The sequence below is a fragment of the Dermacentor silvarum genome, chromosome 11 (assembly GCF_013339745.2).
Source record: "Dermacentor silvarum isolate Dsil-2018 chromosome 11, BIME_Dsil_1.4, whole genome shotgun sequence".
NCBI lineage: Eukaryota > Metazoa > Arthropoda > Arachnida > Ixodida > Ixodidae > Dermacentor > Dermacentor silvarum.
This window is the reverse complement of record NC_051164.1, coordinates 64,546,050-64,569,157: the sequence shown is the minus strand read 5'-3', so window position 1 is coordinate 64,569,157 and position 23,108 is coordinate 64,546,050. Positions and strand designations below refer to the sequence as shown.

Below are 23,108 nucleotides of genomic sequence, written 5' to 3'. Positions count from 1 at the left end.
CTCAAATGCGAGTAATGTCAAATCTTTTTTTATTCAGGGTTGGCCCGCACGCTTTTAATTATTATGTTGTTCGCAGAGCATTGAATCGGTACGTAATAATGACCTCTAGCGAAAGTATTATCGTGTCCTTGGTGAATTTCTGTGCAGCGCTCACAATTAGGACGAAGAAGACAGAAATACACGCAGGACAGGCGCTGACTGTCAACTGAAATTTATTTTGAAAAACATAAAGAAAGAAATCCACAAATCTTATAACATGTGACGAAACCGCGGAACTTTACTGTCTTCCGGGCACAATCTCAAACTTGAAGCTTATCATCGGCTCCTATCTTACGTTGCCACACTCGTGTGGCAAGCAAGGATTATCGTGTGTCGAGCAGAGATGTGTTACTTACATGCAGGTAATGTTCTTTGTAAGTTTGCGAGGATCATTTCGCACCCGAAGGCGTCATTCACGAGACGTCTTACATCGCGACAGCACAAGGAAGCAAGCGTTTACAGTGGCCACTACTCGCTACAACGTAGTGGTGACTCAGGAGGCGCTTTCGAAGGTCGAAAACATCATACCGGTCTTGATCTGCGTTGCTGGATACCCCGTTTTCGCTACTTTGGAGAAGCTCAATTGCGAAAAATGCAGGGAGGCACTGACTGTCTCCATTGATGAAAGGTACTGTGACCTCATCAGGGCGCTGGACCGAGGTGGGCTGGTACTCCCAGCGATGCTTGTCGTCACTGATCTAGGATGTTGTTGAAGAGCGACAAAAGAAAGGAGCGCTTTCTAAATCTGGCCAGTCAGCGTCAGGTAGTGACGGATTCACCTTATAGCTGTGAGAACCAGCGACGATTCATCCGATTTTGACGCCTGTGATGACAGGCCTATACAACAAGGGAAGTGGTTCTCAAACATGTGCTGTGGGGCAAAAAACTTTTCTTCCCGATTGACAAAAAAAGTGTGGGTGCCGCTGCTAAATCTAAGGAAAGAAAGCTCGAAACGTTGAAATATATATATATATATATATACCACTGTTGAAAGATGAGGAAGGAAGAAAGAGAGGAACACAGAAATACATACGCAATAAAAATGTTGCGTCACATGCATGTTTGTAAATGCCTGTGCATTTACCCTCGCGAAAGGTAACCTGCTGAAAATGAAAACGGTAATGCCACCCACACCCTTCCGCTGTCCTTTGTGTATGTTGCTACACGGCCGGACTCGACTCCACCCTCCGCGCTCCCAGCGCGGAGGAGAGTCGAGTCCGGCCGTGGTTGCTAGAGGAAGTCTTCACCGAAAGCTTATAGCTTGCAAATAGGAAGCAAAATTACTGCAACCGTCCCGACCCGTCGCCCCCACACCCACCCATTTCGCTTGCTGGATCTGCTTCCGCGCGACCGCAGTAAAGTAGGCAGCGAAGGGCAAGCCGACCTCCTTCTCCCCCCCGCCATCTCGGTTCCACGAACCTCCTCCTCCCGCGAAACAAAATGTTTTGGGACAGCAACTGAGGCCTGCACAGGCTTAATCAGTACGACGCCTTTCAAAAATATGTATGCAAATAGTAATGTTTCCTACTACATTTCACCTTGGCTCTGAATTATCGCCAGTTGGGCGATACCAATCGTTTCTTTCTTTCTTTCTTTCTTTCTTTCTTTCTTTCTTTCTTTCGTTCTCTTGTTTCTGCCGTGCACTTTTCGGAACCTTTCGAGGCTGGTGTCTGACGAAGGAGTTGTGACAAGTCGGGCTCGGAACGTCCCTTTTCCCAGAAAAGGAAGGGAGTGTTCGCGTGCATGCCGGTCGACAATCGTAAATGGCTGGCGTCACGGGGCTGCCGCTGCTGCTTCTTGACTTCAGCTAGCACTTTCTTTCTTTGTGTGGTTTTACGTGCCAAAACCTGTTCTGATCATGAGGCACGCCGTAGTGGAGGGCTCGAATTAATTTTGACCACTTGGGGTTCTTCAACGCGCACTACAACGCTGAAAACGGACGATACACCATAGCTTGATGCCGCACATGGCAGGAAAAAAAGCGCGTCCCTCAAAAGCCGAATGACAGAGCTTTTAATCTCAAGCATTTTTTTGCAAACTTCAGGGGCTTTGAGTCACGGTAATATCTATCTATCTATCTATCTATCTATCTATCTATCTATCTATCTATCTATCTATCTATCTATCTATCTAGCTGTCGATACTCCGTGCTCACGTTGTTTTCGGGCGCAGGCTCCTTTCCCAAGCGTATCACCCCTGAAGGAAGCCGAACGCCAGGCCGGGGTACGCTTGTACCTTTTGAACCTGGGGTGCCCGGCGGCGGTGGAATCGAACCCACAGCCTCCCGCAGCCGTCTATCTATCTATCTATCTATCTATCTATCTATCTATCTATCTATCTATCTATCTATCTATCTATCTATCTATCTATCTATCTATCTATCTAGCTGTCGATACTCCGTGCTCACGTGTTTTCGGGCGCAGGCTCCTTTCCCAAGCGTATCACCCCTGAAGGAAGCCGAACGCCAGGCCGGGGTACGCTTGTACCCTTTTGAACCTGTGGGTGCCCGGCGGCGGTGGGAATCGAACCCACAGCCTCCCGCAGCCGTCTATCTATCTATCTATCTATCTATCTATCTATCTATCTATCTATCTATCTATCTATCTATCTATCTATCTATCTATCTATCTATCTATCTAGCTGTCGATACTCCGTGCTCACGTTGTTTTCGGGCGCAGGCTCCTTTCCCAAGCGTATCACCCCTGAAGGAAGCCGAACGCCAGGCCGGGGTACGCTTGTACCCTTTTGAACCTGTGGGTGCCCGGCGGCGGTGGGAATCGAACCCACAGCCTCCCGCAGCCGTCTATCTATCTATCTATCTATCTATCTATCTATCTATCTATCTATCTATCTATCTATCTATCTATCTATCTATCTATCTATCTAGCTGTCGATACTCCGTGCTCACGTTGTTTTCGGGCGCAGGCTCCTTTCCCAAGCGTATCACCCCTGAAGGAAGCCGAACGCCAGGCCGGGGTACGCTTGTACCCTTTTGAACCTGTGGGTGCCCGGCGGCGGTGGGAATCGAACCCACAGCCTCCCGCAGCCGTCTATCTATCTATCTATCTATCTATCTATCTATCTATCTATCTATCTATCTATCTATCTATCTATCTATCTATCTATCTATCTAGCTGTCGATACTCCGTGCTCACGTTGTTTTCGGGCGCAGGCTCCTTTCCCAAGCGTATCACCCCTGAAGGAAGCCGAACGCCAGGCCGGGGTACGCTTGTACCCTTTTGAACCTGTGGGTGCCCGGCGGCGGTGGGAATCGAACCCACAGCCTCCCGCAGCCGTCTATCTATCTATCTATCTATCTATCTATCTATCTATCTATCTATCTATCTATCTATCTATCTATCTATCTATCTAGCTGTCGATACTCCGTGCTCACGTTGTTTTCGGGCGCAGGCTCCTTTCCCAAGCGTATCACCCCTGAAGGAAGCCGAACGCCAGGCCGGGGTACGCTTGTACCCTTTTGAACCTGTGGGTGCCCGGCGGCGGTGGGAATCGAACCCACAGCCTCCCGCAGCCGTCTATCTATCTATCTATCTATCTATCTATCTATCTATCTATCTATCTATCTATCTATCTATCTATCTATCTATCTATCTATCTAGCTGTCGATACTCCGTGCTCACGTTGTTTTCGGGCGCAGGCTCCTTTCCCAAGCGTATCACCCCTGAAGGAAGCCGAACGCCAGGCCGGGGTACGCTTGTACCCTTTTGAACCTGTGGGTGCCCGGCGGCGGTGGGAATCGAACCCACAGCCTCCCGCAGCCGTCTATCTATCTATCTATCTATCTATCTATCTATCTATCTATCTATCTATCTATCTATCTATCTATCTATCTATCTATCTATCTATCTAGCTGTCGATACTCCGTGCTCACGTTGTTTTCGGGCGCAGGCTCCTTTCCCAAGCGTATCACCCCTGAAGGAAGCCGAACGCCAGGCCGGGGTACGCTTGTACCCTTTTGAACCTGTGGGTGCCCGGCGGCGGTGGGAATCGAACCCACAGCCTCCCGCAGCCGTCTATCTATCTATCTATCTATCTATCTATCTATCTATCTATCTATCTATCTATCTATCTATCTATCTATCTATCTATCTATCTAGCTGTCGATACTCCGTGCTCACGTTGTTTTCGGGCGCAGGCTCCTTTCCCAAGCGTATCACCCCTGAAGGAAGCCGAACGCCAGGCCGGGGTACGCTTGTACCCTTTTGAACCTGTGGGTGCCCGGCGGCGGTGGGAATCGAACCCACAGCCTCCCGCAGCCGTCTATCTATCTATCTATCTATCTATCTATCTATCTATCTATCTATCTATCTATCTATCTATCTATCTATCTATCTATCTATCTAGCTGTCGATACTCCGTGCTCACGTTGTTTTCGGGCGCAGGCTCCTTTCCCAAGCGTATCACCCCTGAAGGAAGCCGAACGCCAGGCCGGGGTACGCTTGTACCCTTTTGAACCTGTGGGTGCCCGGCGGCGGTGGGAATCGAACCCACAGCCTCCCGCAGCCGTCTATCTATCTATCTATCTATCTATCTATCTATCTATCTATCTATCTATCTATCTATCTATCTATCTATCTATCTATCTATCTAGCTGTCGATACTCCGTGCTCACGTGTTTTCGGGCGCAGGCTCCTTTCCCAAGCGTATCACCCCTGAAGGAAGCCGAACGCCAGGCCGGGGTACGCTTGTACCCTTTTGAACCTGTGGGTGCCCGGCGGCGGTGGGAATCGAACCCACAGCCTCCCGCAGCCGTCTATCTATCTATCTATCTATCTATCTATCTATCTATCTATCTATCTATCTATCTATCTATCTATCTATCTATCTATCTATCTAGCTGTCGATACTCCGTGCTCACGTTGTTTTCGGGCGCAGGCTCCTTTCCCAAGCGTATCACCCCTGAAGGAAGCCGAACGCCAGGCCGGGGTACGCTTGTACCCTTTTGAACCTGTGGGTGCCCGGCGGCGGTGGGAATCGAACCCACAGCCTCCCGCAGCCGTCTATCTATCTATCTATCTATCTATCTATCTATCTATCTATCTATCTATCTATCTATCTATCTATCTGGCTGTCGATACTCCGTGCTCACGTTGTTTTCGGGCGCAGGCTCCTTTCCCAAGCGTATCACCCCTGAAGGAAGCCGAACGCCAGGCCGGGGTACGCTTGTACCCTTTTGAACCTGTGGGTGCCCGGCGGCGGTGGGAATCGAACCCACAGCCTCCCGCAGCCGTCTATCTATCTATCTATCTATCTATCTATCTATCTATCTATCTATCTATCTATCTATCTATCTATCTATCTAGCTGTCGATACTCCGTGCTCACGTTGTTTTCGGGCGCAGGCTCCTTTCCCAAGCGTATCACCCCTGAAGGAAGCCGAACGCCAGGCCGGGGTACGCTTGTACCCTTTGAACCTGTGGGTGCCCGGCGGCGGTGGGAATCGAACCCACAGCCTCCCGCAGCCGTCTATCTATCTATCTATCTATCTATCTATCTATCTATCTATCTATCTATCTATCTATCTATCTATCTAGCTGTCGATACTCCGTGCTCACGTTGTTTTTCGGCGCAGGCTCCTTTCCCAAGCGTATCACCCTGAAGGAAGCCGAACGCCAGGCCGGGGTACGCTTGTACCCTTTGAACCTGTGGTGCCCGGCGGCGGTGGGAATCGAACCCCAGCCTCCCCAGCCGTCATCTATCTATCTATCTATCTATCTATCTATCTATCTATCTATCTATCTATCTATCTATCTATCTAGCTATCTATCTATCTAGCTGTCGATACTCCGTGTCTCCTTGTTTTCGGGCGCAGGCGCCTGTCCCAAGCGTATCACCCCTGAAGGAAGCCGAACGCCAGCCGGGTGACGCTTGTACCCTTTTGAACCTGTGGTGCCCGGCGGCGGTGGGAATCGAACCCACAGCCTCCCGCCGTCTCTATCTATCTATCTATCTATCTATCTATCTATCTATCTATCTATCTATCTATCTATTTATTGCCTCCTGCGTCATGCTGCGGTCGTGGCTATTCTGGTTATATACCAGAATAGGCATGGGGGCTGACATGCATGCATACATAACAATAAAGACATATCATGACATCAGTGCCATGGCATATTTGTCATGGCATGCATGTCGACCAAGACATAAATAGAATGACATGACGTCGTCGTTGTGCTTTATTTAACTCGATCCATGTCATCAATCAAGTAATCGAGAAATCTGAAGAGTACAATCAACCTCTCTATATGGCTTTCATAGATTATGAAAAGGCATTTGATTCAGTAGAGATACCAGCAGTCATATAGGTATTGCGTAATCAAGGAGTACAGGAGGCATGCGTGAATATCTTAGCAAATATCTACAAGGATTCCACAGCTACCTTGGTGCTCCACAAGAAAAGTAGAAAGTTACCTATCAAGAAAGGGGTCAGGCAAGGTTACACAATCTCTCCAATGCTATCCACTGCATGCTTAGAAGAAGTATTCAAGACTGGGAACGCTTAGGAGGGAGGATCAACGGCGAATATCTAAGTAACCTTCGGTTTGCAGATGACATTGTCCTATTCAGCAACAATGGAGACAACTTACAGCAAATGATTGAGGACCTTAATCGAGAAAGTGTAAGAATTGGGTTGAAGATGAATACTCACAAGACAAAGATAATGTCCAATAGCCTGGCAAGGGAACAAGAATTCAGGATCGCCAGTCAGCCTCTAGAGTCTGTAAAGGAGTACGTTTATCTAGGTCAATTACTCACAGGGGACCCTGATCATGAGAAAGAAATTCACAGAAGAATAAAATTGGATTGGAGTGCATACGGCAGGCATTGCCAAATCCTGACTGTGAGCTTACCACTGTCGTTGAAAAGAAAAGTGTACAATCATTGCATTCTACCGGTGCTAACATATGGAGCAGAAACTTGGAGGTTAACAAAGAAGCTCGAGAACAAGTTAAGGACCGCACAAAGAGCGATGGAACGAAAAATCTTAGGACTAACGTTAAGAGACAGGAAGAGAGCGGTGTGGATCAGAGAACAAACGGGGATAGCCGATATTCTAGTTGACATTAAGCGGAAGAAATGGAGCTGGGCAGGCCATGTAATGTGTAGGATCGATAACCGGTGGACCATTTGGGTTACAGAGTGGATACCAAGAGAAGGGAAGCGCAGTCGAGGTCAGCAGAAAACCAGATGGGGTGATGAAGTTAGGAAATTTGCAGGCGCAAATTGGAATACGCTAGCGCAAGACAGGGGTAGTTGGAGATCGCAGGGGGAGGCCTTCGTCCTGCAGTGGACATAAAATATAGGCTGACGTTTATTCGTGCCTTTATTTTTGAACAAATGTTAATCAGGATGCCGCGTTAATGGTAGGATTCGCGAGTACGCTAGATCAGCTTCTACAGCAACGGGCGGCAATCTACCGTCGCATTGTAAATAGCGGTGTCCGCATAGCAAAATGTTCGAATCGATTCGGATATACGAATACTCGAGAAAAAGCGACCACGAATCCAATATCGATTATGTTCACACTTCCAAACGAAACGAATTATAATCGTTGAATATAGTCCACTTTGTCCATTTAAACGTCGTTAACAACTGTGCTTAATTAGGTCAGCTCGGGAGCTTGCAAATGAGAAGTGTACGTTGGTCGTATGTCTGGCGCACACTGATAGTAACGTAACGCAGGGAGCCGCACAACACCAGATGTTGAAGGCGCAAGGAATAGCACTATACAGTGCGGCACATTTAAAAGGCAAGGAAACATGGTGTTACTGACAAAATAATAAATTGGTCTTTCCTAAATCGGGGAAGCTAATTGGGAAGCTGCGTAAGAAACAAGGCTTATTGAAAGGCTGGACCCTTTGAGGAAGGTGTTATAAAGCTGCGCCGTACGTTTGATCAGTTACTCATGCCTTCCGTGGAGCACGATCCACGAGATGGGACGCAGGACCATGACGCCGGCTCATTCGGTACAGCCACAACTTGCATTTGACATTGCACATTTCGAATATGCGCAAGCGTTGCCGTTGTACCGGCCCCTGTTTCTTTCTTTTTTTATTTACGTAATAATCACTGGGAACGCGAAGGCCCAATAAGCAGCCGGGTGATCGTGCCGTCTGTCACTGAAAAAACAAACAACAAAAACTTATCTGCTTACGACTGTTTGAAATTAACTGCAAATGACTGATTGTGCTGCTAGGCCATGCACCGCTTGGTCTCGCTGGGTTATCGTGGGACAGCGTTTCCAGAGATAAAGACAGCTGTGTTTAGCGTCCATTCCTTCAACTCTGCTGCGCCGTTCACCCGTCTTATTTTTCTGTATTTTTTTCTGTCGTCTTTTTTTTTTTTTTACTGACATTCCCTGTTCAAAAACCAGCTTGAAGTTCTTCCTTCAACGACCAAACATGTTAAGTATACGTTTCGACGAGCTACGGCAACAATAGGTGATTTGCAACGCCAACAATGTGGCTTTATTGCAATACAACATTTCCTGGCGCCTCGCGTTTTCGGCTTCAACAAACACCTGCGCTGGGCGCTGGTAAAGCCCTTCCTTACACGTTTCTCGCCGCTGGTGGAGAGTAGATGGCGGCATTCATAGAGAGATAGCGCCAACCTTTCCTTTTCCAAATGAACCACTTGTAGTCATACACGTCCTAGCAGGCGCCCACACCTGCGCCGTCGGGGTCAGCTCACCTCCGCTATTATTTCTGAATAAAACCTTTCTGGAAACAAACCACTTTATTTAAATTATATATATATATATATATATATATATATATATATATATATATATATATATATATGAACGAGAAGAAAGGGAATCGCGAGGGGCCCGATTTTATTAATCATATCATAAGAAGCCAACAAACATTGACACCAAGAACAACATAGGGGAAATTACTTGCACACACTAATTGAATTAAAGAAATGATAAATTAATGGAAATGAAAACGGATGAAAAAACAACTGTCCGCAGGTGGGGAACGAACCCACGTCTTCGCATTACGCGTGCGATGCTCTCACCATTGAGCTACCGCGGAACCGTTTTCCCATCCGCTTTCTGGGTATTTATTATATATATATATATATATATATATATATATATATATATATATATATAAACTGTTTTTTATATATCATCTGCCGTCGTTTATTGTCAAGGGATAAACTCGTCGCGCGAGTGACGTCAAGATCTGTAAATACACACCATACACGCGGCTAATTAAGCGACAGGGAGGTTGGGGGAGGCGAAGGAAAGTTGCGTGTCCACTTCAAAAACGCATTCACACTAGCATTCAAACAAAAGTGAGGACCTCTGTAAATTACTGGTATCTCGCCCCATCCGCGATGAGCAGTCGGTACGATGGTCTTTCTCGTGCATACATGCTGTAATGCATTATTCAATCGCGTTAATGACAATAAATACATGGCCACAACGCCAAAAAGCACTGGATGATTGATGCACCCCCCCTCCTACCTTTGACTTCGAAAACGCAAAAAGCTACCCGACCGTTCAGTTGGCTCCTGGCGCTCGCTATCGCTTTAAACCGTGGCCACCGTTTCTGTATGCGTGCGTTTCAGATATCTTCCGAACCAACTCGAACGCTACGCGCTTTGTCACTGCAGGGCGGCATGGTATGGTATGAAGGACCTTATTGGGTCCTGAAGGTCAACCTTGAGTTGACGCGGGCCGCTCTCACGTTGGGACTGTCAGGCCGAGCCCTTCAGCCACATCGCGGACCTTCTGGACAGCCTTAATTGGTCGGAGAGTGATTCATTGTGTAGCATTTGCTGCCACCATTCTTGTTGCTTGTCACAGTCTGTGAAGACCGGCGTGCGGGCGAATTAGATGTCGTCGATGCACACGGACGCATAGTCACGTGGCATTCTTAAAAAAAATATTTCGCGGGCTTTCTTAATTAAATATGGGGTCTTGCGCGCCAAAAGTATACGATCTGATTATGAGGCACGCCGTAGTGGGGGACTCCGGAATAATTTCGAACACCTGGGGTTCTTTAACGTGCACCTATAAAGAATCTAAGTACACGGGTGTTTTCGCATTTCGCCCCCATCGAAATGCGGCCGCCCCGGCCGGGATTCGAACCCGCGACGTCGTGCTTCAGCCCAACTCCAGTAGGCAACCACGGAGTGTGCGGGCTTTCTTTTACACGAAGAAAAAAAGAGTTGCATGCAAAGAAAAGCACGCCTCATGCACTAGCGTTGACATATCTGCCATAAATATAGCAATTAAATAGTTACGTAATTATTGGTTAGAAAGTAATTTGTTAGGCGTAACGCAATAAACACGACAAGTCGTGCGTAATAGCTGGGACGCCCTGCAACGGTGCGACGGTGGTGCTATGTGTTCGTCAACGAAGGTGGATATGGGCATCTCTTGTCGAGACGAGCCATTTCGTATTGTCAGATCACCACAGCGTCGCTTAGGGCTGTTAGTGTGTGGTGTGGCCAAACCTAATTTAGAAGCTTAAGACTGACTTCCGCAGGGCGTAGGATCTGCATCGTTTTCAACCCCACAAAGCCTGAACGCCGTTTCACATCAAGGAAAATTATGACAGCTTGTTCACATTTTTTTCTGGCTATGGGGTATATTGGTATGAAGAAAACAGTGAAATAAATGTTTAGACAATAATTAGTACAATAAGTAATTAGTAATTGACTTCTTGAACTATCCACAACGGTGCAAGACATTTGAATTAGAGCTCTGATTACCATTATAGCAAGTAAATGCCAGGAATTCATTATTTCCTTTTAATCATATTTTTATAGGGCAAACGTTTTAACTGCAGAATTGAAGCCGTTCAATACCCATGGCAAAACGTTCTGCAAAAATATAATGTGCCTATAGCGTTGATTATACCGGTTTTTTTAAACGAACTTTTTTTAAAGAATTGCCTCAGGCAGATAGCACAATTCTAAACCTTGATCTAAATTGCTCGATGAGGCGGCCATTAGTTCTACGAGAAATCAAAATGCTTCATTGAATAATTAACATAATTACGCTAACGAAATTGTCAATTAATTACTTTACGTCACATATTTCAACCTACGAGCTTTAGCCGCTGAGTTCGCAAGGCGTATCCACTTGGAACGAATTCTCAGGACTGCACCAATTTCGAGGTACTAATTTTCAATGTGTCCGACAAAATGCATTGGCGTTCCAGTTACGTCTTTTTAGGAAAACGCTGTTTTATGCATTGAAATACAATACTAACTGGAACACCAAAGCACTTCATCGGACACTGAAATGCACATCGTGGAAGCAGAACTTCCATATATATATTGACACGTGTTAAAATTACGGGGTTTTACGTGCCAAAACCATGATCTGATTATGAGGCACGCCGTAGTGGGGGACTCCGGAAATTTGGACCACCTAGGGTTCTTTATCGTGCACCTAAATCTAAGTACACGGGTGTTTTCGCATTTCGCCCCCATCGAAATGCGGCCGCCGTGGCCGGGATTCGACACGTGTACTTGTTTATCTTTCACCGGTGACCGCTTTTCACTGGCTAACAAATGTTAAACGTTAATGCTCGGAGCCACGACGCGCCAAGCAATACCGTCACTACTACGTGACAATATATATATATATATATATATAGAGAGAGAGAGAGAGAGAGAGATTTTGGCTGCTTGGTAGGGCTGCGTTACAGCTGGACGCTGAACTGAGCTAGTTTGTACAGATTTATTCCGTAACACAGCGCGAAAAAACAATGACACATCAAAAGACACACGAAAAACGAGAAATATTGTCGTATTGGTATTGTCGTATTTCGTGTTTCAGAATTCTACATAATTAATGTGTGGATGTACCCCAGGGCTGACGTGGACGGAATTTATAGAGGGCGCGCAATGATGATAATCAAGACAGCCACGTTTCGAGGCAACCAGAACAAGAGCCTCCAATTCCTCGGCCTAAAACCACTATATAGGATCGATGTTTAGATTCCAATAGTACCTATTCTCCTAATATACCTAATATACATTTTCTTTTACATTTTATTCTTTCTCGTTTTATATTAAACTATCCTCGGTTCCTGGCCAATCTTCAAGAGCGGGTATCTGCCACTAACTTCCAAGCTCTACATACTCCCTCGAGCATCCCGTCGTTTTCTCGCGAGTGCTTTTGCTCAGCCGCCGACGTCGCGACAACTGGTCAAACGACGTCCGGCGGACCTGTCACGACTCGCTGTCGCCGGTCGCGTTGTCCCAGCAGACAGAATGCCATGGGTGTACAAAGATGCGCCGGCTCATAAGCTGACGCGACCACCAGGCGTATATAGAAGAACGAAATTGATTAGCGTGGTCGTCAAAAGGCTGGAACCCTAAAAGATGTACTACCCTCACCGAAAGCGGGGTCTGCCAGTCAGCAGAGTGTCGCGTTTGAAGGTCGTACAATGACCCTGTCTGTCGCTGAGAGTTGCCAAATGGGGCCCTTCGCTTTTCCTGGAAACGCAAGGGGGACGCGCTTCCCCCTTTTTCGTCCCGTCGAGAGCTGAATGTAGGCGTCAGTAAGCACCTGTTGCCACGGGACCCCCCGTAGCATGTTTCGATCACGTGACGGGCCGTCTTTTTTTCACGTCCGAAGCGGCGCTGCACTCTTAGCGCACGTTGTAAAATTGTCACGTTGAAAGTTAACGTAATTAATTTTCAGCTGTGATCGAGGGAAATTGACGCTCCGTAGCCGAATTATTGGGTCGACGGCTACCCAATAAAGCAATAAAAATGAGAAAAACGTTCTGTCGAAATTCCTTTAAAGTACCCTTAAAATCTAAACAACAGAGCTAAGATCACGACGTCATTTTCCACTTGCGGAAAAAAAAATTCAATGTTTATTTTTTTTCTATTTTTTTGACAGTTGTCCTCGCGACACAAAAGATGGGGACGGTTGCAACATGAGGTTATTGTTGGTCATCTTGGCTTATATTGTAGTGAGCTTTATTAAACTAATAATAATTTGCATACATCTGGCGGTCCATTCATACTTTTTTCTTATATTTTCTTTTTTTTTTTCTCCCCTCCCCTAACGACAATCGGAAGTCGGGGGTCCTATGACCACGGTGCTAAATGTTTCTTTTGCAGTGGGCTCATATGGGTCTCAAACCTCGGCGAGAAGCAGAAGAGTCTCTGGAAAATTATCGAAGTACATTGTGATCTGTACGAAGAGGGAAACGAGAGCTCGTCTTATGCTGCTACCTCGTGTATGACTGATTTACTTAGAAGCAAACTTCACATTTCAAAATCACTGGAGAATTGACATAGGCGGTTAAGTATATTAAACTATACATGTTGGCCAACATGGTGGCAATCGCGGGCGACGGTAGCGCTCCTCGCGGATGACGTCAAGTGCATACACCCTATAAGGGTGGCGCTGGCAGTAGCGCAACGGACGATATTAAGCGGAAGTTTGCACCTCAGCATTTATAGTTAATTGGTGTGTTCGGTGACTATAATGCACTTCAGCGCATACGCACGCGGTTTAGATAAACCTGAGCGATTGCGCTACGAAGAAAAAGTGCGCTTATGCGGCGGCGTCGACCCACTTGAGCTGAAAGACGCTGAACTTCAGCGCGATGTCGGGCTGCTGCCTCGCGTGGATTTCACCGACATCAAGGACTATATCTTGTGCACGGAATAAGTTTTGTGTCGCGCGAGCAACTAAAACCATACAAATCCATGGAAGGCCATAATTATTTGACGAGCGGCTGGGTGCAGCAGCCGTGCGTCAAATTGTTTTTGTCATTGACGATAAAGGCACGCTGAGTTCCCTCTGCCGGCGCGGCTGCTTTGGAGTTTGATGTCGCTGACTCCTGCACTTGCACCTCGCTTTTTTTTAATTCTTTTTGAACTTTCTTTAGACATTTCGCATAAATAAGATGTTTTCGAGTGCGCAGCCTTCCGCGTCGGATATAGTAAAGCGGTGCACTTGTTTACATAGACATCTATAGCCACAGATCGTTGCTAGCGTCAAAAGTGGGGAAAAGGTGCATCGCTGATATGAAAAAAAAAATGTCAAAACGTCGAATAAAACACACATACCTGCTCACATGAGCCGCGTTATTCCACCGTGAGACGAGTCAGTATGAGCGCCTGAGCTACTCAACAGCGACTCTGATCCAGTTACCAATATCGGGCTGTTATTTATTACTGATTCTCGCTTTTTTTGTTTTCACTTCATCATACTTAGTTTTCGCGTGTCATAAAGCATTATTAGAGAAAACTGTGCTCACATAAGCGCTCATTTAAAGGCCGTGTTGTTCTCCCGCAATAACGCGGATGCCATCGCTGACACTGTTGGTATAACTGAGCGCCTGTTTATGCTGCTGTACCGAATGTACCGTCTCTTGTTTCGCGTTAGACGCAGAGATAAACAGTACATCTCACGAATTAAGAAATATGTGAGCATACCAACACGTACAAACCGACCCATCTACGTTGCGAATACGAGCGCCAGCCCACGGGAACGGTGACGTACAGATGTTGGCACAGCCGTTGGGCACAGCGCTGTGTCGCCGCTTGCATATTATTGTGTGTACGCGCCGTGCGAAGCGAAGAGTAGTTTATTTCAAATCGCTAAGGCTAGAACTGAACTATAGACGCAGCTTCCTTCGTCCTAACTTGCTTACTTCTCAGTACAGGTCCGCCGGTAGCGGGTGCGCGAACTCGACAGCGCCAGGATTCGCTGAACAGGATCAACATTGGCTCAAACTTCATGAGCACGACTTGAGAGGGTCGAAGTTTGCGCATTTCAACCTTTCAACTTCGTAGGCATCTTTTGACTCACTTTGAGCGCGATTATTTATATATACCAACGAAGGCGTTGCGGCTATGGCGTTATCGGTTCGACGGCCTATCGCGCTGGTTTCGGTCGAACGATGGTATAGGCACGGTGATTTTCTCGGTGCCGTCGTCAAGAAAGCTCGTCGCGGTACCAAAGCCAGTCTTACGCTACGCACGCTTTCAGTACTGCACCGACGTCGAGCTACCAGTGGACTTTCAACGCTGCACACGGCACGAGTTGACAGTAACGCGCGTCCGAGCGCTTTTTCTTTTCTTTTTTTTCGGGGGACGTTTCACCCGAGATGGGGCCGCACGTCCGCGCGCGCGACCCTTTCAAAACGTTTCGCGACTAATCCGCCAGGGCAGGGCGCATGCGCCGTCGGGCCGTTAAAAAGGCGGATTAGACCACATGGCAGGGGAATGTCATATCCCCATCAACTGTGCAAGCAACAAACCGCTTTCTCACACGTGTGCGATTCCTTATTAACAATGCATACACGTCCTGGCTCACAACTGCTGCAGTTTGCGCGGAGCAGAAAAAAAAAAACTACAGAAACTCCCTGCCCAAGCTTCTTCAGCTTATGCGATATATACCATGTTTGTACGGAATAACTGACACCTTATTTCGTGCTAAGTCTAGTGCAGCACGCAATAACGTCGCTGTTATTTCACTCCTTACGCCACGCCTCTGACACAGAATCGAACAGGTGACGAGGCCAGCCTGCGTGGTGCCTTTAACAGAACAATCTGCGCGCTGAAACTCTCCCGAGTCACGTGGTGCCAAGAGTTGTTCGAGGCGCTCCCGAAACATGAGCGCGCCGTGTTACGCTTGACAAGCTTGCCGTGCATTGTGTGCAGAGCTTGTCTCATGCCGTGCCTTACCGGCTCTGCACGTAAGCAGGCCGAGCCGGTAATCGAACGTACAACGCCTGGATCCAGAGGCGGCCTTCTCATGCAGTGATTAACCAGCTTCCTTCTTTTTTAATCATTTATTGTCAGGCACGGAATGCAGTACAAAATTGACAAAGAAACGCTATTTACTATCTGTTCCTCGGGGCGCGATAGTTCAGAGCAATACCGTATATGTCGGTTTACACACTGATCCACGCGTACACGCTCGTAAATTTCACGTAACGCACAACGAACTAGACAAAGTAGCTACAAAACTATTGAACACACTAATACTGGTGCGTTTAAGTATTGAAATTAACGAAAATAGCGTAGCTTAGGCTCTGCATGCCAAAACCCTATCTCCATCATCGGCCATTTGCGTTCTGTTTGCAATCTCGCAGGTGTTGTGGTCATTACTTTGGGTGCACAGAACCTCGAACTTCCCAAGGGAGAGTTCTAGGTTCTACGCAACCAATATTAATGGATGCGAACCGCCGGACATTCAAATGAACGCGAATGACGCTTGGTTGCGCTACTTCTGTAATTTTCTGATAATGCTCCGGCGATATCATTTCACCGTGTCTTACGATTCACACAGTACAAGAACATATAGCGTGAACTTTGAGCGCCTATGGCGAATACAAGTGTCGTGTATCACACTAAATATGCAACGTCTTGCACTGCTGGACAACACCTTAAAATCGGACATATATATTTTCGTTACTTTGACTTGAATGAAAGTACGCAGATAAATATCGCACGTAGGTAAAATTATTACCGAACAAATATAACCAGTAAATGCCACAAAGCATTGACATTCTAAATGAAAATAATCACCGCACGGCCTTGTCGAAATAGAATAGATACTTGTCGAAATTACAAGCAAGTTATGCATGTGTTTCCCGTTTTTCACTGGACCGTTGTGGGAAAGCACGCGCCATACTTCAACCAGGAAATCACAAAGAACGTACTGACTAATGCTACTAGTAAGCACTGTTCATTCAACACTCCTGACCAATTCACGTAGCAGCAATTGCCCCACTGTTTTCGTTTACAACAACATATCTGACAGAAACAATGAATTTCTCAGTAAAAGGCCTCATAATCTTATCCCTTGCTCGCTCCCCCTTGGCCACGAAATCCACAAATAATCGAAAAAAAAAACTATTATTCTTTTTTCTTTTGTTCATACTGTGCAACAGGTGAAACTGCTTCGTCTACTGCCGAGTTACCCAATGTCCACTTTGAGTAGTTTAAACGGAATGCTCCCAAAGGCCACTGTAGGAGGTGCAGGTCACCATTTCGGCGCTGACCGTATACAGGCCGACTTGACGATCAAGGCTGCGAAGGCGATTGGTCCTCTTCTACCGGAGACATTTGCAATCGGGGGCAATTTGTGGACGCGGTTTCCCACTCTCCAAGGACGCGTTCTGGTCACACCTAGTCAGTGTTCCCAGTTCCTGTATCAGTCAAGACATCGTCGGTTGCTCAGCCGTTGTTTCGCCGAATAGCGCTGTTTATTGCGTGCTCTCGAAACCAGTTTCCCGTTCACAGGTCGATGTTCCTAGTTTCTGTACCGGTATAGACTTCGACAGGGCGTTCAACCATTCTTTTGGCTACTGCGGCTGTTTCTTGCTTGCTCTCGAAACCCCTTTCCCGTTCACAGTCGATGCTTGCAGTTTCTGTACCGGTATAGACTTCGACAGGGCGTTCAACTATTGTTTCGGCTACTAGCGCTGTTTCTTGCCTGCTCTCAAAAGCAATTCCCTGTTCACAGTCAGTGTTCCCAGTTTGTTTATTAGTCGAGACTTCGACGGGGTGTGCAGTCGTCGTTTCGGCTACTACGGCTGGTTCTTGCTTGCTCTCGAAACCACTTTCCCGTTCACAGTCGATGTTTGAAGTTTCTGTGCCCGTAGAGACTTCGACAGGATGTTCATCCGTTGTTTCGGTGACTGCGGCTGGTTCTTGCTTGCTCTCGAAAGTGCATGCCTCCTCAGTCGGAGTCACTTGCGTTTCTTCTGGTTCCACAGAACGCTCACACGTCGTGTGTCCGTAGGCTTGACACTTGCTGCATCGCGGCGCTGTACAGTGAAGCGACAAATGACCTGTATTGTTGCACTTCTCACACATTGGCGGTCGATCTGGGACAACGAAGAGAAGTGTTACACCGCGGTACGTCCACAGGTGCGGTAAGTCTTTCGATTTCATTCCTTCCTTGAGGCGCAGGCGAACGTGCCGGTCGGTCCTGTTGAGGACATCTTCGTCCGTAGACCACTTATAGCAGCTCACCTTCTTAACGATGCCAAACTCCTGAAGCGCCTCCCGCAGAGATGCATTCGAGATGTTGAACGGCACCCAGTTAACCTTCATCCAAATCTCTTCCACACCAGGCTCAACGACGGCGCAGTACCTCCCTTTCACCAGCATGCTCCCAGCCTTTGCGAGGGTTTGCAGAGCCTCAGTTGTCTTCAGCTTAAGCAGCCACCTTCCTTGCACCGGTCCAAGGCCTGCGATGTCGTGGTTAAGTCCGAGTGCTTTCAGTGGTTCCACAAAATCACAGAAATTGTATGGACGCCCACTTGGGTCGCAGTACAGAAAAAGACACATATTCCACGCCTCTTCGTCGGCAGACACGACCGGTCGCTTTTTTCGCACTCTTTTGGCAGACGATGGGCCAGGCACTTGATTATCTTGAGCAGACACGACAGATGGCTTTAACACTTCTTTGGCAGACGATGGGCCAGGCACTTGATTATCTTGAGCAGACACGACAGATGGCTTTAACACTTCTTTGGCAGACGATGGGCTAGGCGCTTGATTATCTTGAGCAGACACGACAGATGGCTTTAACACTTCTTTGGCAGACGATGGGCCAGGCGCTTGATTATCTTGAGCAGACACGACAGATGGCTTTAACACTTCTTTGGAAGACGATGAACCAGATGCTTGATTATCTTGGGCAGACACGACAGATGGCTTTAACACCTCTTTGGCAGACGATGAACCAGATGCTTGATCATCTTGACAGGACACGACCGATGACTCCAACACTTCTTCGGCAGGCGATACGCGAGACGTCTGATCATCTCGACCAGACATGACCGAGGCCTTTTGAGAGCTGCTAGTTGCGTCCTCTGCACTCGGCGGCCACTCGCAGAATGAGCGGTCAGCTCATCAGCGCCAGCGTACGCAGCGTACGTTTCAAGCAGGGTGCGGGTGACGCCACCACACAGCGCTAGCGCCGCTGCTTCCCCTAGCGGTCGCCGGCATAGCAAAAATAAATCACCACGGCCGGACTCGACTCTCCTCCGCGGAGGGTGGAGTCGAGTCCGGCCGTGAAATCACAAACAAGAAATGGCGCTGGGCAAGTCGTCTCTTTCTGTCTGAGGGAGAGGGAAATTATACGCCGCACACCGTTCCCTCTCCTTTCGCTCTTTCTACGTCTGGGCAGCCGCAGTATTATCAGTGGAGTAGGCAAGGCAACGGCAGGCCAAACTTCTTGTTGACACCCCAGCCATCTCCGTTCCACGAACCTCCTCCCCCCGCGAAACAAAATGTTCTGGGGCAGCAAACTTTTGAAGTGGCGCGCCTCCTTCCTCTGATTTATTTTATTTATGTATTGATACCTCAAGGGTGCCAACAGGACATTGCATGAGGGGTGGACACGGAAAAGGCGGGAGTGATGATGATGACATTACAAAGATGAGTCAAAACACTCGATGGCAGATCCAAAGCGCGCTGCATCGCGGATGAGTGTAGTTTGTCTCGGAAGGCCATTCCAGTCTCGGGAAGTTCGCACGAAGAACGACTGCAGGAACGCAGTGGTGCGGGCTCGTGGCGGGATTACCAAGTTCGGATGGCCTGTTCGACGAACACGATGAACCAGCTCGATCAGCTCGCTGTCACGAGGTATGGAATAAAAAAAAAAAAAACCTGTGATAGAGGCATAAGCGAGAGATGCGACGACGAGAGGCAGGAGGCGACAGGTCTAGTTTAGATTTTAGCGATGAAACGCTAGTGTGATATGAGTAATCTGAAAAATAAACCTAGCAGCACGGTTCTGTACAGATTTGAGAGCTTTAGTGAGATTAGTTTGGTAAGGGTCAAAGATAGCACATGCATATCCATAACCGTATTGGCATATTCAAGTTTTGGGCACACGAGCGTTTTATAGGCAACTTATTTTATAGGTGGCGGTGCCATGAAGAGATTACGGCGAAGATAACCAAGAGTTTTGTTAGCTGAATTGATTATGTGGGTTGCATGATTTGTCCAAGACAAATCTTTGGAGAGGTGAATGCCTAAGTACTTGAAGAAGTCGGTGGTAGATTTAGTATTGTTATTAATCTTGTAGGCGGGGGGGGGGGGGGGGGGGGGGGGGATGTAGTTAGGTCGGCGGTGGAATGAAATGTGTACAGTCATACTAGTGTTCAGGTACATGAACCAAGTAGCACACCAGTCTTGAATATGAAAGAGATCCTCTTGAAGGGAAGCTACGTCAGCGAGGTTATTGATAGGGTGGTAAAGGACACAATGATCAGCAAAAAGACGTATTACAGAGGTCACAGTAAATGGCAAGTCATTAACGTAGATTAAAAATAGGGGCGACCCAAGAATAGTGCCCTGATCGAGGTACACCAGAAAGAACGAAGGAAACAGCAGACGTAAGGTTGTCAGCATATACAAACTGTTTTCGGTTAGTTAAAAAACACTGGATCCAGTTAAAAACAGATGGATGAATGTTTAGGCTTGATAAGTTTAGCAAAAGACGAGAATGTGGAACCTTATCGAAAGCCTTTTCGAAATCTAGGAACAGGGCATCAGTTGGAATGTTACGGTCGAGGTTTAAATGAATGTCATGAGGCTAACTGAGTGTCGCATGAGTGATCTATCCGGAAGCCTTGTTGATTTGGGTGAAAGAACTTCGATGAAGTTACGAAGTTAGCAACATGAGAGTAGATGACGTGTTCCATGATTTAGAAGCATATATACGCTTCACAACCACATTTTCTCTCATAAACTCTTCCTTGAAATCTGAGCAACAGGCTTAATCAGTGTGATGCCTTTCAAGGAATGGGTAAAAAATTTAAAAATTATATTATGGGGTTTTACGTGCCAAAACCATGATCTGATTATGAGGCACGCCGTAGTGGGGGACTCCGGAAATTTAGACCACCTGGGGTTCTTTAACGGGCAAGGAATGGGTATGACCAACGCAATGTTTCTTTGCACATACCTCCTCAGCTCATGAATTCTCCCCAGCTGGGCCGACACCAAACCTTCACCTGTCACTGATTTATTTCTTTGCTTGCTTGCGTTTGCTTGCGTTCGCTTGCTTCTGCCGTGCACTTCTGACAGCCTTTCGAGGCTGGCGTCTGGCGGAATTGTCAAATGGAAGGAAGTTTCCTCGTGCGTGACGTCGGGCGATCGCACAATGGCTGACGTCCTTGTTGCAGGTTCGCATCTTCACGGGATCATTGCGTGCAGATCCTAAACAACAGAGAAGCCATATCACGTTGCCGTAACAAAAACAAAAGTGCGTTGAAGGGGCAAGAACAGATCATAATGCACAGCGAAAGAAGAAAAATGAAGTCAGCTGTCACTTCTGTAGCAATGCTTTGTCGCATTAGTGATTTAAGAAATCCTGTTTCTCGTATTTTACCTCCAGTGCCTCGAGCGGCCTGTCGCGCGGCAATTTTGCATGTATTCGCCGGCTTCTTTCACGCTAGGAAAGCACTTTTATGTAAGACGTATTGTGTAACAGAAAGCTGTGTCGGGAGTTTTTCGTGTTGCTCTACGATTTTCTCATGGGCACTTTTCATCGAATTATATTAATTGAGAAATTTGTTAATTATTTAGAGTAATTATCTAATTATGCGAAATGCAAAAAAAAATTGATCTCAAAATCTCAAATAACCTTACTTGGGTTCTGTCCAGCTACGTGGTAGTGGCAGATTTTCAATGTTTGTCCCAAGTTAAGGGAAACACCCCGTATACTGGTGAAGCATGACGGTGATAAATGCGTTGCTTAAGGTGTAACAACGGACTAGTTAGGGGCGCCACAAGAAAAAAAAAAAAACTCGACAGTAATGCAATGGTAAACTCGGCGGTAATGCAGTTCCACTCAACGTGAAAGCTGAGGAAGTGCGCATCAGTGATTCACCGGTGTTTCCCTTGTGTTTATCTAGCTCTATCCTGTGTTTATCTAGTGTTTAGCAATCCATCATCCGTTTTGACACCTGTGCTAAGGCACAACCGCCGCGCACATGGAGCCAAAGCCTTTGCTGATGATCGGAGCGATCTTAACGAACTTGTGTTAATTACTGTGCTTATTGCTTGATTAATTATTACTGCCTTTTAAGTGATTGTAAATCATGATAGTTTATTTTGAACCGGTTTTCAGCAGTCTTGGGAAACTTGCTTTTCAATCGCCGTTTGAACGAAAGGCAACCACCACCTAGTGTTCTGCTGCCGAGATCTTCTTACGTGTGCCAACTGTCTCGAGCGCAGATGACATGTGAGAGTCAGAGGCGAGAGTCGGACTACGAAGCTGGAATGACAATGCAGCGACAGTCACGGCATCACGAACAGTAGCATATTGTCATCGGGCCAAGTTAGTAGACAACTTGATCCACTGGACCGGCATTGGTTCTTGTCATGGTAATTCATGCTTTGCATGCGTGTATGTCATGACATACAATAACATTCATGCCGATCGTTTTGTGACATGCCTGGTATGACACGTCATTAATGTCGCGCATGAATGTCATGACATGCGTATCCAGAAATAGTTCACTGAAAGAAATTCATGTCATTCAATTCATCGTAGTCATCTCATTCATGGCATTCATGTCATCACATACATGACTTGTCATTCACGTCAGTTGCATTTTCTAACAAGTTGTATGTCAGGATATCCATGACATGAATGACATGCATGCATGTTACGACGTTGAAGCTAAACATTTCGACAGAATTGCCTGTCTGGTTGGGAAAATTGATTAAGACTTAGAGATTGACTCCAACCAAATAAGGGAATAACGAACCAAATAAAGGGGGGGGGGGGGGGGGAGAAGGCCTCAAGGTCGCGCACAAACCGATGAACACTTTGAATATCCTCCTTCCTAAACCAAAAGACCGTCCTCCAAAAGAAAAAGCTCTAGGCGTCGTCTATAAAATCAGCTGATGATGATGCGCCGACTGTCCGGCGTCGTACATCGGGGAAACCAAAAATCTAAAAGAAAGAATCAGCAACATGAAAACGACGTCAGAACATTCAACCGAATACGCAGCGCCGTCGCCGAACATTCCGAAGAGGCGGACCACAAGATTTCTTTCCAAGAAACCCAACCCTTCAAA

General features: G+C 46.9%; 1 protein-coding gene and 1 non-coding gene across 5 annotated transcripts in view; one reads left to right on the top strand and one right to left on the bottom strand.

Annotated features, from left to right (window-relative positions):
- The window catches only part of LOC119433205 (MYG1 exonuclease), a 194,220-nt gene that overhangs the window by 77,417 nt on the left and 93,695 nt on the right, over positions 1-23,108 (top strand). The window lies entirely within an intron of this gene.
- On the bottom strand, positions 9,026-9,097 carry Trnat-cgu (transfer RNA threonine (anticodon CGU)). Its single transcript has one exon. It is a non-coding gene; the product is annotated as a tRNA-Thr (tRNA).